We start from the raw sequence: 15,261 nt of genomic DNA on the forward strand, positions 1-15,261 counted from the left end.
AGGCTAATGTAAAGCTACATTAAACACCAACATTACTTTCACAGTCAGAGTTAAAACCACCAATAATGCAGCTTTTTCTGTCAGGTTATGTTTTCAAAATACTCCAAAACAGTGGAAGCAACAGAATTTATCTTGACATAATTTTAGACCCAAATGACTGGGTAAATGTTAATCTTTTTCGAGTTCTATTCATTTCAACATATCTGCCCTTAGAAGATAAGATTATTATCACCAGTATGTCAGAGCCGCTGACAGAAACCCGCTCTGTTTCACATAAGAGAGAATTAAATATGAGGCCTCACCCGACTAGGAGGTTTATTATAACCCATGCAACCTGACACCAAGGGTAATAATTCTAACTTAATAGGACTCGGTATTGGGAGCTCCATGTACTATCTTATAATTAATGATTCCCTCTTTGTAAGATTAACTAAGAGGCCTGGTTTATTAGCTGGATGACAATCCCTCATTCAGCGCCTCAATCAGGCAGCGGGGGCTCCGTGCAGTTGAGTGCTGGCAGGGAGCTGGTTAACACTGACACGGCTGGCTGGTTTTAATAGGGAGGTAGTGGAGAGAGGGCGAGGTACAGCACACAGCACAGCCGACACCTGCAAACACTTGACTGGACTCGTACAGAGAGTGAGCGCGTCTGACTCTGGAATACTAACGGATTTGCCCCTCATGATATTGTGAAAATGACAGTGCGGCTGGAAATGGAAAAGTTTTTTTGAGCTCCGCGTAATTCTCAAAGGGTAACCGGTTTATAAACGCTAGCTAATACTTTAACTGCGGCGACTGGAAACTTTGGCAACTGAGAAAGAACGAAGAAAGAACCTAAAAGACTACAAACAAATGGACATTGACGCGTTTATGTGTATTTTGTGACTGTTTTGTTCGCATCGGACAGCTGTGTGCCACGGAATGTAACATCTTCCATCTTAAGTTACCTGGACAAGAAGTAAGTGGCTCTTTAAAGAAAGAAACATGATTGAAACATTGTGGAGTATGTTTGTTTGACTGTTGCTACTACGGTTTGTTCATTTTCTCATATTAGTTTTCTTTGTTTACGTTATTATGTCACCTATGTGTCTCAAACTGTGAGGCGCCTAACAAGACATCACTTAGGACATCATCACGCGTAGATGATTCCCAAAAATGCAGCTGACACGGAGAACGCCTATACTGTAAAAATGAAAAGATATTTGATGTTCCACAGATCGATATACTGATGAAACTCTCAAGAGAACCTATATGAACCCCTTGAAAAAGGTCAATTCCCCGAGGAACTTACAAAATCGCACCTATAAGTTTTCAAGTGCCTTAAGGACCTTTCATTTTTTATATTTAATTTTCACCAAGTCTTACAGTATCTCGGTGAGCAGCTCACAGCTATTGTTTCAGGCTCAGTGGTCCACAGGGTCCTTCATCTTTAAGATGCTATGATGTTTCCACATCAGCCTTCATTGTCCACTTTACACCCACACACTAAAGTTGCTCAGGAATTGTCAACTTTCTGTTAAAACAAACTCAGTAGGCAACGTTTGAGGACAATGAGGTGACATTTTGAAATGCACATTGTATGTTCTCCCGGTCAATTTATTATTCATTCACAGCCTTAACTGAAAAAATAATGCATTATGGATCTTAAACATAACAGATCTGAAATAATGTCAGAAAAATTGATTTTAGTCCCTATATATTTTGCATTTTTAATACTACGTTTTGCATAGAATAGCAGATAGAGATATTTTTTATTTACTATTTCCAATAGTTGCTTACTTGCTTAGCTTTTTTATTTTTATTTATTTATTTTTTTGCAGTTTGGTACACATGTTCAAGACAGGTGAATGTGTGGTTTATTTGGACCTTTAATAACTTCTTTGTTTGATTTGTAAAGTGCCTGTGAACTTTATCTGAAATAGTGCCCTGGCTGTGCAACATTTGGTGGTTTCTGGAATCAAACATCAATGCTTGATATACTGTGAAAAACATGAAAAAGCTCTTAGTGGTTATGATTTTTAAAGCTGTTTTGAAATTCATGTCTTTTGCTTGCAGCAGTTGAAATATAAAAAATGTATTTCATTTGCGTCCTTGCTTTGGAAACTTAAGAATTTTTTTTTATTTTTTTATGCCAAAGCAGAGATGATGAATAAGGAATTGATTAGTAACTCAGTTTATGTGCTCATGGGTGCAATTACAAGTTAGAATCATTTAATGCATCACATGAAGGTATTTATGCAGTTCTCTGATCGTTACCTTGGCCCTTGCACTTAATGCCTCGTCTGTGTTGTTTCTCTGGCGTATTTTCATGCAGTTTATTTATTTATTTTTTTAAATATCTTGCTCTAAAAGCAGATGACCCTGATATAAAGATGGTCTGTTTTACCGGTGTAGAATTTTCACCAACCCATTGAAGTCATTCAAAACCAACCTGCCGCTTGAAAGACTTGACAGTGGAATTCTGGGATCCATGTGGATTGTCTCATCAATTATTGAACAGTTATTGAGGCAGACGAGGAAAGAAGGTCTGAAATCGATTGAGAAGCATCTTGCCCTAAGGGGTTCACTGGATCTGCCTTTATTTTGGTATTGTTGACAGGCCTTAGTGAAATATTAATCTTGCCAATCATAGTATACACTGACTTAACTAGAAGCTGTGCAGTCCATACTAAAATCTCTTTGCTTGCACCATCTTTTTTTATACAGGCTTTTTTATTTTGACAGTTAAACCATGTTAGTTCAAGGCTTGTAGTTATTGATGGAAATGTGTAATTGTGACGTGCATAAGTTATGTTCACTGTTATGTTGACACTTATTTTACACTTAGACATATTTTAATTCTATTACATTAGAGATAAAATATCAAACCACATGGCATCTGCAAAAAATGATGCTTAGCCATTTTTGTGATAATTTTTGTGATAACTAAACCAAGTGGGCTCCAAATTATTTTTAGTATGAACTAGTTTAGTTAATTTGGGCTAATCAGTCTTACTTTTTGGATTCATATTAGACCAATGTACTTTTTTATGTGACTGACTTTAAAAAAAAATAATGAACAATCTTGAAGAAAAAAATGAGATGACTAACTTGTAAGACTAGTCTAAACAGTTTATGCAACCGGCCAAAGTTCACACAGGTGTCTTAGCAGAGTAACCACAGATGCAGTTCATCACATTAACTATGTTCCACTAACATTTCAGAAGTTTGTCTCAATTTTAAACAGTATATGTATTGTTTTATAAATTAAAACCTTTCTAAATATTCTCTAAAATAACTTCTAAAGTAAATTCCTCTTAGTTTTATGCTTTATTTAATGCAAGGACATGCTTAAACTTTTTTTTTTTTTTTTTTGAGGCTGCTATATTTCTGTTACTGACAAGTCTTCGAGATGTTTCGCATCCAAGTTTATCTTAATCTGTTTTTCCTTTTTCTTGTCATGAGGATGAAGAAGATAATAATAATGTTAAAAGACTGAAGTAAGCATTCTAAATTGGTCACTTTGTTCTATTTTGAGCATTCCTTTAAGACATTATGAGGTCATGTTTGGAAAGAGAGAATGAGAGAACTCAGAGCTGATGTCTTTGTGATTAACACACTTTAAACATTAAGTAGGGAATCTTTTTTTTTATATAAACAGCCCATTAAAGGCACATAAATATTCACACAGATGCTTTTCCAGGCATATTTCAAGGAGATATGGATAGTTAATACTTGTACAAACCTGTTGACATAATGTTTTAAGCTTGATGGGGAACATTTGTCATGAGAACAGAATTAGTTCTTTCTTCAGCTATAATTCGCAAACAATTTGTTGGACATCAGTGCTTGTCAATGTTGACAACTCCCTTTCTTTAAATTTTTAAAATATCCTTTGTTTTTAATTCATTTGTCATTTCAAACTTTTCACTTTCAGACCAACCACTGCTCAAGTTCACAGAATTTTTGTTTTACTAGTTTAAAATTCCCCCAAATCTTTCTAGTGAAATTATTATAATGGATATTCTATGCTTCCCTTAACTTAAACATTAAGGCTTTTATCCCTCTCCCAGTTTTGTCTTAATTCAGGGAAATGATCTTTACCTCATGTTGTTTTTTTGCGCATTTCGACATTCATTTAGCTTTTTTTGTTCACTCCGTAAATGACACACTTAAATTCCCATTTGTCACAAGTGCCTCTCTCTCTCTCCCACACACACACACACACAAACATGGAGAGAGATGCACTCATGTATACACTTCTCACTCTCTACAAATACAACAAGCCTCTTGAGACGGTTGTCATGACAGCGTCAGCGGTGCTGGGGGGTCAGAGTGGGGTCAGACTGGACTCTAGGGTTTGGTAGAAGGGGGAATACGGGGCACAAGTGATAATTTAGTGATGTCATGTTGGAAATGGGAGGCGTCCACCTTAAGAATGAGAGTATTCTTAATGCAGATTGTAAATTATATCTGTATTGCTTTAAGATTTGTCACGCCTATTCCCCAATTTTTTGGTCTTCATATATTTATCATATCATATATTCTCAATGTTCTTTAATGCGTCCGTTCAAGCTTCAAAGCAGAAGCACCTGACATGACTTCAGAATGCTGACCCCCCCTATTCAGCCCCCCTTAGCAACCCCATCCCAGTCCTGGTGCCACATTTATGGAGAAAGGCACAATGCAGGGGCGTCAATAACAGTGAGCAAGAGTGCCTAATCCCTGCAGCTGTCAGCCCTGAGAGAATTAAGCCTCCATTCTGAAGATTCTTGGGTCTTTGCCAATCAAGACCAACGGTAGTTGCTGCGAGAGTCCGCTGATAACCAAACTATCTATCTATTCTCTGACTGGAGAGGACAGTGGATACAAAGAAAATGAAGTCATCACATCAGAAGGGCATGAAAAGGCTTGGGGGGAAAAAAAAGATGCGAGGTGTTCATCAGCCGTTCATCTGGTCCAGTGATGCTACGCTAATGTCACACTGTAGTGTCTGGTTGTTCTCAGACTATCTGGAAAATGTAATGGTATGACAAAAGAATAAAAATATATGTTGAATGAGGGATGCCAAAAATAACAAACAGAAACATGTTACCAAGAGAATTTAACCCTTTCTTTTCTTTGACTACTGGTCATATGTGATGTGATGTCGACAGTTTCTCAAAAGGTAGTCGTAGATCTGGATGGGGTTGCAGAATTATTGCATAATAAATTCATATCTATTTGTTGATATTAGAGAATGGAGATTTTTTTTAAATTTATTAATTGATATTGGATATTTAATTATGCATGCTCATTTCCTCTATTGTTGCATTTAGATTATCTTTGCTGTCATCTTGCACTCAATTAAAATAAATCTTTAAAAAGATAATTTAATAATACTGTTAAATTGAATGTTAAGTAAATATTAACATTAATATACATTTTATACTGTACATTATTAAGCTGTGATGTACTAATTTACTGGTAGGATTTTAAATGATTTTTTGTAATTTTTGTTTTTATTATATCTGCTGTTTTCAGCATATTGCATTGTATTAGTAATATTTTCTGTAATTTTATATATTTATATATATATATATATATATATATATATATATATATATATATATATATATACAGTCAAAAGAAAATTTATTCAGACACCTTGAACATTTCATTCATTATTACAGTTTATTCACTATAGTTTAAAAAAATGGTAATAAAATACGACAAGAACTCAGAGTTAAACTGTGTCAGAAAAAAACTGTCTAAACTTTCATTGAAGGAAAAGAATTGAAAGTGGGGGGAAAATCATATTATGAAATAATTGTTTTTCCAAAACACATTTGCCACAATTATTGGCACCCCTAGAATTTTTAAAATATCTCTGAAGTATATTCCCATTCATATTTACATTTTTTTTGAGCACACCAGGGTGATCATGAACATGAAATTGTCCAGCCATGACTTCCTGTTCCACAGGAGTATGAACATGAGGAAACACAAAGGCCAAATTCCCGTAATCATTCATCACAATGAGTAAAACCAATGAATATAGTTCTGATGTGCAGCAAAAGATTGTTGAGCTTCACAAAATAGAAAGTGGCTGTAAGAAAATAGCTAACACATTGAAAATCCCCATTTCCACCATCAGGGCAATAATTAAGAAGTTCCAATCAACTAAAGATGTTACAAATCTGCCTGGAAGAGGACGTGTGTCTAAATCGTCATAATGCGCGGTGAGGAGGAAAGTTTGAGTGGACAAAGACTCTCCAAGGATTACAGCTGGAGAATTGCAGAGATTAGTTGAGTCTTGAGTCTCAGAAAGCCTAAAAAAATTACCAAACAGCACCTACATCCCCACAAGTTGTTCGGGAGGGTTTCAAGAAAAATCCTCTGCTCTCATCCAGAAACAATCTCCAGCATATTCAGTTGTCAGACAAGACTGGATCTTCAAACAGGACTGGCTTCTATGGTCAGATGAAACTAAAACAAGAGCTTTTTGGCAGCAAACCCACCAGATGGGTTTGGTGCACACATGGATAAAAAGTACCCCATGCCCACGGTTAAATATACTGCTGGATCTTTAATGTTGTGGGCCTATTTTTCTGCTGGAGGTCCTGGACATCTTGTTCAGACACATGGTATCATGGATTCTATCAAATACCAACAGATAAAAAATCAAAACCTGACCGCTTATGCTAGAAAGCCAATAATTGGCTGTGGTTGGATCTCCCATCAGAACAGTGATCCAAAACAAACATCAAAACCAACACAAAAATGTGTCACTGAGCACAAAATGAAGTTTCTGCCATGGCCATCCCAGTCCCCTGAACCCTAAAGAAAATGAGTGGAGTGAACTGAAGAGAAGAAGCACCGACATGGAGTTGGGAATCAGTAGGATCTGGAGAGATTCTGCATGAAGGAATGGTCTTTGATCTCTTGTCAGGTGTTCTCCAAACTCATCAGGCATTATAGGTGAAGACTCAGAGCTGCTATCTTGGCAAAAGGAGGTTGCAAAAAGTATTGAATAAAAGGGTGCCAATAATTGTAGCCAACGTGTTTTGGAGAAAAACATTTATTTTATAATGTGATTTTCCCCCTGCTTTCAGTTCTTTTCCTTCAATGAATGGTTAGATTTTTGCTAATTTTATGAATTAAAGATCAAAAGGATAAACAATGCAGATTTATTTTTACAGTCATCTTTAATCATATTTACCAAGGGTGCCAATAATTCTGACCACCACTGTATATATATGGAATTTTAATATCTGCTATTTTTCAGCATATTTCAGCAGGCTCCTGTTTAGGTTCAGTTATTTCACTTCAAAGGTGCAATATGTATGAATTTTGCAGTAAAATATCCAAAAACCAGTAGGCCATTGTTATATATTTTGTTCACTTGAGTACTGACAGTATCCCAAATGTTTCCAACTATTTGTAAATTGTGAGAAAGTTGCAATTTTAACCAAGGCTCCGGGACGTGTGAGGAGTCGCCTGTCAATTGCGTCATACCCGCGTTACCCTCGGTTTCCAGTTTTATTTTGTAGAAACCATGGAAACACCAAAGACACTTTAATATATTACATGTTTTATTGGAAAGGGGACAACTGTTTGGTTACATTTATAGACAGAAAACTAATTGTTCTTATATAGCTCAACATGTTTAGTCTTATTGTTTAAATCTAATTTCCTTGATTTTTTTTTTTTTTTTTTTTGCAATGGAACTCTTCACATTTTATATATATATATATATATATATATATATATATATATATATATATATATATATATATATATATATATATATATAATATACATACACACACACACACACACACACACATACATCGACCGCAATTTTGTTACTTTCTGTGAATTATTGCCTGCTAAATCCAGCCATTTTTAGTGTCTGTGTGGTTCATGCAATATTATTATTATTACATTTTTTTGTTTACTTTTGTATGATGCTTTGGGTTGTCATTTGATCTTCAATGTAAAACCTGTGCTCTTAAGCAAAGTCAATTCTAAACAAATCAAAATGCCATTGAAACCAACCACTAATGGATTAGACCTCCTTTATTCTTTTGATGCAGTGCATAACAACATTGCATCCTATCATGAGGTCCCCTGATGCTGGAAAACAGCTGTCAGCTATGAATAGCAGAGGCCATGCTGGTGGGGTAATTGTAGAGGAATTCAGTGTTTATCATGTAAATAAAAGAAGAGAGGCCATCAAAACAGGTGTTGGTATGCACCGGGAGGGCCATGTGCTGTTCGCCCCGCTCTGCGTAAAGTCTCTCTAATGCTCCTGCTCTCAATTTGTAACATTACAACACACAAGCACCACTTTCAGGGATCTGGTTTTGCCAGAGGGGAGGGGAGCATTGTGGTGGGGATTAAAAAGAGAGACAGGCAGAGTTCATATGTGCGTATTTATGTGTGTGCGTATGGCATGAGAATGATGGAGTGCATTAATATTGCATGATGTAAAAGCGCCTTTTTTGTTATTTCTGAATTAGTGCCTCATTATTTCCCCATTGGAGATAACCTATAATATGTGCCATGCTGCTCTTTCTCATTGTGTGAGGAAATGGTTGTTGCGTGTTGCTTGGTGACTGCACAACACTGCTGATGTGTGAAGGTAAAAATGTCGCCGTGGTTTGTGTGTAGCGGTCACTTCAAAGACACGCAGATAAGATGTTCAGAGCTTAGCAGCCTTTGAAGACAGGAGCTGAATCCGGTTCTTAAGGGTGGTGAAGCTTAGCCAATGACTCCAAAGCAGTCTGCTCCACCCGGTTTAAATGCACAGTCCCGGACCTTCGTGTAGGGGGCAGCCAACATTAGAGTTGGATAAGGGCCACAATTCCCTCAACAGTGGCATGCACTTAGCTCCTTGACACTAGAGAGCATATGTGTGTTTGTGAAAACCTTCCCTTGCTTGCTAAGCGCACAACATGAACTTACTTTAGACCTGGCCCTGAGAAAGCCAATCTGTTATGCCACTTGCCAGTATACTTTAGAGCTGGCTGTCAGCCATTTTTGCACGACAGGTCCAAAAAACATGCATCAAAGGCTACAACGGGTGGGTTAGTGTATGAAAAAGCAAAAATACAACATTAAATGTATCTATATATGTAATTGTACTTTTTTCTGCTTATCTACAACACACACAAAAAAAAAAGGTAAAAATAGGGCCCAATGTACTGTTGATATGAATTTTTCGTATTTATTTTGCAGGTGTTTTGCCTGTATTTTAAATCATGCATTGTATTGAGTTATGTTTTAGGGTTAAAGGAAATGCCCGTAAACTTGACGAATAATGTTCTGGCAGAAAATTACCGTACCTTACAACTTTTTTTGGACCCTTCCGTTAGGGTATCTAGGACAGTAGTCCGGTACCTAAAGGGTGGAGCTAGACTCACTGCAGAATATTGATTGGTTGACAGAGAATCATCACTTGCGTGTGCTACAAGGGGAATGACAACACAAGAGGTGCCATTTTTTTAATTTACAGTTGAAACACAAAACCGTTGCAACACTATGTGGGCGCGTAGCAATGTACCATGGTCAACCCAGGAAGTGCAGACCTTCCTGGGTATCATTGGTGAAGAAAAAGGAAAGTGATGCCTATCAAGTGACGTTGATCACTACTTTCCAGTATAAACCACGACTATCAAGTAAGGGGTACTGTTGGCGGTGGAAACGCAAGCCGGATCAGTTTTTACCGTCCTGAATCATTCTGTACTGTACTGTACTGTAGTCATAAAAGAGCTGAATGTAGATTTATTTTTTTAAACGGTCTGTCTGAAGATCCACTTTTGAAAAGAGACATTGGTAATATAATAAAAAGCAAGATGAATTAGATTTAACTTGCATTTGCCAGTATTTTTGCGTCAATTGATTAGATGACAAAACACAAAGTAAATATTACTTTGACAAATGTTTTTTACAGTGTATGAATGATGCTGAACTGTTCATTTACTCTTAAAATACTGTAAACTTTTAGTAATAAATCTCCCCAAAACGTACTTCAAAGTATGTTAGACAACAAGCCTTTATATGTGGATTAGCTTTAAATTTGGTAGCATCTCTGCTGGAAAAAAATAGCATAAACCAAGTCATAAGCTGGCTTGCTAGCCTGGTTTGCGGGGGTTTTAGCTAAACCAGTAAAAACGAGCAAACCAGCTTAGGCTAGTTCAAGCTGTTTATTTTTCAGCAGGGAAGGTAGAAAGTAAAACTTAACAGTAAAGTCTGAGTTCCTGGTAAATGATTATTGTATTTCTTCTGTGGTGGATGTTGAAACATGACCCTCTTGACCCTTTTGTACACTTGTTAGCCCCTGGGGGCTGTTTTCCGAGTCAGTGGCAGCTCTATTGCTGAGCTAATGCGTCACGCTAATGAGCGCTAACATTGACAGCAAACCGCATTAGCCCCACCCAGCCTGCGTTCTGAGAGGTGATAGGGTTGACTGCTTCACCTTTGCTTCTCCACCTCAGTGGTTTAATTGCTCAGGCTAAATCTCTTGTTACTTTTCTCTCCTTCTTTTCCATCTATCTGTTGTTTGCTCAGATTTACTGAAAAGTGGTTACAAAATCTTCAGAGGCCTAGAGGTAATGCAAGGTTTGGGCTATAGAATATGCTTTTGATTCTCACTTTCTTCTCAGGAGAATGAAATGTAGCCTGAGGATTTGGAGGGGATTTCAGAGATTTTGTGTTTCTAGTTCAACTTGTCATGTAGCCATATATCTTGGGTAGAGTAATGTAGAGTGGTTTATCTACATGCATGAATTACTTTAGATGTTATGTTGTTTTACTCTGTAATAGTCTTTGATTTTTTTTGTTTGGTATTTTTCTACCATTTTTGATAAAAATGAAAACAAATTATGAATAAATTATACTAATTGGCTAATGAAATTGCGAATTAATCTAATATAGGCTCAAAACGTGCCTCTACCTAAATTTTTGCAAATCTCCAAAAACGTACCCATACAATCCACTGCAGTTTCCAGCTGAAATAAACACTAGTGGCAGTAAAGCACCAACGTCTTTTGTTCCTTTTCACATAAATTGTTATTACAGAGGCAGATTATTGATTAATAAAGACTTATTTCCATGCGATTCCTTGCACAATTCAATGTTATCATTATTTTTACAATGTAAAAATGTTATAGCAGATATTTTTAAAAGCCAATTTATCACTTCTCACCTGTGAAATTGCTTTTGTTTGTTGTGCGTAATCATGTTTTCTCTCCTGCCCTTACAACTCTAGACTGCCTCTTGATCAATCTATTGACAATGCAGAAAAAAGTTACATTAGACTATTACATATAGAGAACCCTACAAATTGAAACCTATATAAGAACATAAATGCATACCACTTCTTAAATTTAAATGCTGCATATCCATGATACTGTGGACAAATTTATTTCAGCTCTCTGCTTTTTCTGTTGAATTATAATGTAAAAAGGCAGGGTTAAACATGATTTCCTCATGATGTAATAGGAGTCCTCTACTAAAACTGCTTCATAAGTTATTATAGTGGACTGCTGTAAGTATTTTATTTATAAAATGAAAATACTCAGCACTTCTATTAGTATTTAGGGTCAACATTGTAAAAGCGTTGTTGACTCATGCAAGTTACAACGCTGCCTCATCCAAACATATGTAGTGGCTGTTAATACATGAAAATCTGAATTCAACATCAACAATCACCATCTTCATTCTAATTTGAAAGGCTTTGATAACATATCTGTGACCATAAAACATGTTACAAAAGAGTTAATACGCTGAAAATAATTGCATGTTTGTGTAGGTAGCTAATATTTTTATTGCAAAGCAGTCTAATTATTCATCAAGAGAAAATTTTCATCAATGCAACACAATGACCACATGCCCTGGCAACTTACACTACTTGACATAAATTGTTAAAAAGGAGTGAAGGTTGAACTCATCTTGACCTCTCTCTAAATGTTGGATAAAGCGCGGATGTGAGCATGGGCGTGACATGCGAGTGACTGATTGTTATGAAAACGTCAGGTCAGGCTTATAGACTATCTAGTCTCTTTGAATTTTAAATCTGAATTTATACATGAAAACCTCTATATGAACACACTTGCCCAATGAAAAATGAAAAATTGTATTGAAAGTGCGAGGTACACGTGCGATTTCCAAACTGCCGTGATGCATGCAACAGCCAGATTCACGTTTTTTTTCTTCCGGAGAAAATATATCTAGAATTTTTTTTTTTTTTCAAATGAGCCTGGGTTGAGGTAATCGCATAAAGAGGTCACTTTATACAGTAGTTGTATTTAGTGTTAATACGGATTTGTTTATACACTCTTGTCTTGTTTTGTCATATAGGCCTATTTATTTAATGACTAGAGCGAAACCTCAGAGAAGAACTCACAAAATTATTATTCTTTGCAGATGGAATTCATTGACAGACACTAACAGCTCCAGGCTAAAATGCAGCAGTATGACAATAGTCTCTGATCGTACCCCTCTGATTTCTCCCCATGGGTCGTTCTCAATTTGCCTCCGGAGATCAGGTGGCCCAGATAAACATATGCAATCTGTCACTGCCCACAACTGATAGACCAAACAGCCACCTTCATGCAGTTTTCCACCCATTTTGTTGCATCATTTACCAGAAATAAAGCACCTAATATCAAGCAGAAAACAAGTTTTATGGATGAAAAAGAGTGACTAATGGAAAATTAACCACATCCTTGAAAAATAGAGCAAATGAAGTAAACTCAAATGAAAACTCATCCCTTGATTTTTGAGCAGCTTGTGTTTCTGGTTTTCTTGGCAGGCATGATTTAGCCTGATCATCCATCTTTAGCGATGCTGTCATTGTGTTTTGTGTGTCTTTGGTTAAAGGTTGCTGGCCGCTGTGGTTTAAAAGCACAGTGTGAGTATCAGTTGAAGCTCTCAGCTGTGACTGTTTTTGTAGTGAGTTACTGGCTTTTAGGCGTCTTCATCACATGAGAAGCACTCAGTAATCCAACCCACAGAAGTAGAGATGGTTTTCCTGGTTTCATCAATCTAGAAATTTAAGATGGAGTCAACCATTAGAACCCTTCAATCATTTTTGGGTATCAAACCAAGTACATAAACATAAGAAATTTAACAAAACAAATGAAGATCATCAGGTTTTCTTATGTATTTGAGACTGAGAACCAAGAAAAAAAAGAATGCAATGAATAAACATGATAAACCTACCAAACATTTTTTGGTATACAAGTCTTGAGAGCTCTAAAAAGATTACATCAAAGGACAAAGATGTCAAAGAGGAGACTGGACAGACATGTAAGGACGAGTCTTCTGTCACTGTGAAGACGGATGAAGACCATGAGGTCTTCAAATTGAGAAATGGCCTGTCTTCTGTGGAGGAATGTGTGGCACAGGGTTATCGGCTCTAGACAATCCCTGAATTTTCTCAGATCATTTTGTCTGACTAGATGAGCTGTTAGACATGCACCCTTGAAATTCTTAGCTGTATAGTTTGATTAAAAACAACCAATTCACAGAGATTTAACATTCTTTTTAATAATGGGGGACACGCAGGGTGTTGGTCATGTGATCAATCTTGTCTTTATTCATTGGGGCTCCCCCTGCTAAAAGTCTTTCTTTGTTGGAGGCCCATTGAAGAGGTCGATGTATTTTTAAAATTAATTTATTGACTTACAAACTCTCTTTCATCTTAAGTTTTACTTCTAGATTCAAAATGACCTCTGAATAATGTCTCCCTGCAAAAGCATGAGATTTTTTAAGTCATGCTTTCTTATTTGTCAATTAGAGCTTCTCTAAAGGGTCCTGTGAATGAAAATGCAGACATTGGTTCAGCAGGAGGGAGCCACTGCAGTTGAATCATTGAAGGAAAGTCTCCCAGAATCCTTTGTGTCAGGTCGCCCCATGACCTACTGTTTCCACATACCCAGGCTTCTTAATGGTAAATGCGCTGCACTATTGGTTTTCTGTATTCATGCCTTCTGCATGGAAACTAATTTCCACTTGAAGAGGAGCTCAGCTGGAGAGAGAAAAATAGAGTGGGACAGAAATGAGTGCAGAGAGAGAGAGAGAGTCTTTGCCAAATTATAGTTTTATTCTCTTTTTGCTGTTCTACACTATTTTCATTAAAGGAGTAGTTCACCAAAAACATCATTATTTACACTTAAAGATATTTAAGTTTAAATTTAAAATGATATATTTTAATTGCATATAAATCCATTTGGATTACACAATTTTAACATAAACAAACTAATACATTTAATGTGATGCATATTTGTCAGTCATGCATAAATGAAACAAGTAAAAATTAGATTTCTGTAAAGAACTAGTACACTGAATATGTTTTTCAAACACACAGTATCCATGTTTATCTATTTATCATCAATAAATCAAAATTGTTTCAATCTCATACATTTTAACAAATTCAATTTTGCTTGTTTCACAGCTGGCCATGTTTAAATCATAATTTTTAACTGATTAAATGTAATTGTTTTCACACTGAACAGATTTATGCAGATTTTTTTTGAATACATGCATTTTGAGAATATATAATTATTTAGATAAAATTAAATAGATGCAAATAGTAATAAACTATGCCATTATTACTCTTTTCACACTTTTCTTCATGCTACTCAAATAAAGAGCTTGACATGACACACTACAGAAAAACCAAATCAGTTTTAAAAATATATATAAAAAACATCAATGCTGATGTTGTTAACATTAACAATTTGAGAACAAAGTATAACAATAATAATAATTTGCACGGTTTGACGTAATCTGATCTAAGCTATTGTTAGATTTAATCACCATTGGCAACGCGATTGTGACGCTTTTTTTCTCAGTTGGTCAGAACAATAGTGGCAGACATGTTACTTGTTCAGATGACATTTTCTGTTGAAAATTCTTATTTTGGTCATACATCCAAGACTACAATCTGTGATTCCGAAGTACAGTATCTACACCGATGTGGTGACTGACAGCAAACATTAGATTACCAATACCGTACCGATGCACAACCCAGGTAAAAATGATAATTCCGCAAATAACTGCAATTGCAGGTTTCAAACAGAGATGGCGACAAAGAGGTAAAACTTACAGACTGCAGCTTTCAATTATATTTATTTATTTATTTATTTATTTTTTCTTTATAGTGCTTTTGTTTCATTTTAGTTTCACTGAAAAACTGACATCAGGGTGTGTAAACAATGACATTAATTTTCATTTGTTTACTTATCACTTGTAAGATTTCTTGTTTGTTCAGTAATATTTCGAACAAGCATG

The 15,261-nt window shown here is 36.0% G+C and overlaps 1 protein-coding gene across 2 annotated transcripts in view; it reads left to right on the forward strand.

Moving 5' to 3' along the window:
- The first annotated feature begins 468 nt into the window (after positions 1-468).
- sema3gb (sema domain, immunoglobulin domain (Ig), short basic domain, secreted, (semaphorin) 3Gb) overlaps positions 469-15,261 on the forward strand; it is a 40,291-nt gene continuing 25,498 nt past the window's right edge. For both annotated transcript variants that reach the window (XM_051903196.1, XM_051903197.1), the window contains exon 1: positions 469-958. The gene's annotated coding sequence lies outside the window, so the exon portion shown is untranslated. The remainder of the gene's footprint in view (positions 959-15,261) is intronic.

This window comes from Ctenopharyngodon idella, chromosome 8 (genome assembly GCF_019924925.1).
Source record: "Ctenopharyngodon idella isolate HZGC_01 chromosome 8, HZGC01, whole genome shotgun sequence".
In the NCBI taxonomy this organism is placed as follows: Eukaryota; Metazoa; Chordata; class Actinopteri; order Cypriniformes; family Xenocyprididae; genus Ctenopharyngodon; species Ctenopharyngodon idella.